A 2671-nucleotide genomic window follows, 5' to 3' on the forward strand; every position below is an offset into this window, starting at 1 on the left:
ATAGCCTAGACCATTGAGTTTCCTCAGTAGGCCATCCGCCACAATCAACCGGCGCCGGTGATCAACAATCCGCTCAAGTTATTTAAGCAAGAAAGACGTTAGACTGATTGGTCTGCAGTAGAATAGGATATACTCCATCTGTTCCAGGAGATTCGTATGGAGAGAAGTTGTTTACGGCCCAATCAATTGCTTCAGTTGTGACAAGTCTCCGAGCAAAAGCCCATGAGTCTAAGCCACCTAAAACAATTTCTGGATCGTTTCGAACTTCAGCTTCCACATAGCCTGGAAAGTGACTATAAAAGAGACATTCCAGGATTTCATTGCCATTCGAACAGTATTCGCCGTTCGAACTTCGAATGTTATTGACCTGATAATCTTTCGGTTTTGACAGTACTTTTTTAAGTCGACTTGCCTCGCCGAAACTGGAAACGTTGCTGCAGAACCTGTGCCAGCTCGTGGGTGCTGAAGATCATAGAGCTTTTGCATAGGCTTTCCGGGCCTGCTTGAAAGGCTACTGGTACTACTCAAATATTCCATCAAATCAGAGCCTCTCAGATTGATATCCTAGCGCCCCCAAATGATTTGATGGGCATTGGCATCACTGCCTACAAAGCCCATTAGATTGGCAGTATCTCACCACATTTCTGAAATCGTCGCTGGGAGACGGTTCATCGTGTGGTAAGTATGCAGAACAGTAGACATAGCGCCTATGGACATCATCCACGACGAGTTCTACTGTGACTGCACAAATATCTCGAGTAGTCAACTCAGAGATGAGGCATGCACTTATTGACCTATGCAACAATATGCATGCCCTGGGAATCAAACGAGGATTTGTCATACCAGTCTTGCTGAAAACAGCAAACTTCTGGTTTCCAATATCCGTCGAATGAAAATACCCCTTGCGAAAATATGGCTCCTGAACCAATGCGATGGTAGCAGAGCCATTGAAAAGTTTTTCGCATAAATACAAATTTGCTGCCCGTTTGTGTTGAAGATTTATTTGCGCAACTCTAACTATTTGACAAGCGGATTATATGCACAAACAATCTCCAACACAGATCAGACAGCAAATTGTAAGCGAAGTCAATTATGTTGGCCAGAACGCACTTGGCGTAACACCCATGAAGGAAATTGGGTAGGACTCCTATGTTGTTCCCAAGAGACGCATGGCACAGTAGGGGCAAGATGCCCAAAGCACTCCGTTCGCGACTGGCATGTTTTCACCCCTCCAGTCATTCAGTCATCGGCACGGAGTTAGACCTTGACTTAGGGGCTTCTGATATGTCGACTCTCACGGCAGGCTCACTGGCTCAATTTTTGCCTAAACGTACAATTCGGCACCAACCGTCAAAGGGCATAACTGCAGAATGTGTAAACAGACCGATTGAGAATCTCTCTCTCTCTGTGCTAATCCAGCAGAGAAAATAACCCTCCCTCGGTGTGCCCAAACCCCGCACCCACGCCCTCCGAAAAACCGGCATCAAACTGCATGATTAGGTAGCCGGGAACCACACGGCGAGTGTTCCACCTTCTCTGTCTGCGTACGACAACCAAGGCTGCGCACCACCAGGTGCGCAACTTTAGCTGCCGTACCCCAGCCGGCACCTCGTGGAGGTAGAGATCGGAGTTAGAAAACAGAGGTGTTATATATGCACAGGTTCACTCATTTGCCAGGGTTCGGGTCCTATAAACTGCATGAATGACACCTTCTTTGCCAATTGACCAGCAGTTTCGTTCCCTTTGATTTCGAAGTGTCCATGAACCCAATAGAGGTATACTATATTGCGACAGGAAAGTTTTTCCAACAGTTTTATGCATTCCCACACCAGTTTAGAAGTGTAAGTTTTTGATTTTAAAGCATTCAATGCTGCTTGACTATCGGAGAAAATACAGATATTTGCATTTTTGTAGTTTCTTTTTATGCAGATTGATACACACTCTAGTATTGCATATATTTCTGCTTGAAATACAGTGGGATGTTTTCCCATTGAAACTGAAACGTTAATCCCTGGGCCTGTTATACCAGCACCTGCCATGTTATTTTGTCTTGATCCGTCTGTGTAGAACACCAGTGATCTTGAGCGAAAATTAAGTTCTCTGGCATTCCAATCAGAGCGAGTAAAATCAAGAACACGAAATTTGTGATCGAAGTAGTTACGTTTAGGCATATGGTCTTCGTTCATTAATATTAAGGGATTTATGGAGAACTCTTTGAGAATACTCAAGTGTCCAACGAGATCACCATCGAGGAACCTCATGGATCGCTTGAGCCTCAAAGCACTTTTCATAGCATCCAATTGGATGAATTGATGTAGAGGAAAAAGATTGAGTAGAGCTTCTAAGGCTTTAGAGGGAGTGCTACTCATAGCTCCTGTTATGGAGATGGTAGCAAGCCTTTGTAACTTGTTCAACTTAATTTGAGCCGTTTTTTGTTTTGTTTTCGGCCACCAGATAAGCGATGCATGAGTGATTCTGGGTTTAAGGAATACTTAGGAACTATAAGTATTATTTCATATTATCTTGCTACATATTTCTTACATTACAACTTCACGATGCTTAAAAATGTGTACCCAGTATCCGAGAATATATTTTTCTCTTTTGTATTTATAGTATCAATGACTATGATGATGATCAATGACCAATGACTTATTTTCAATGACTCTTAGGA

The sequence above is a fragment of the Sabethes cyaneus genome, chromosome 2 (assembly GCF_943734655.1).
Source record: "Sabethes cyaneus chromosome 2, idSabCyanKW18_F2, whole genome shotgun sequence".
Taxonomy (NCBI): Eukaryota; Metazoa; Arthropoda; class Insecta; order Diptera; family Culicidae; genus Sabethes; species Sabethes cyaneus.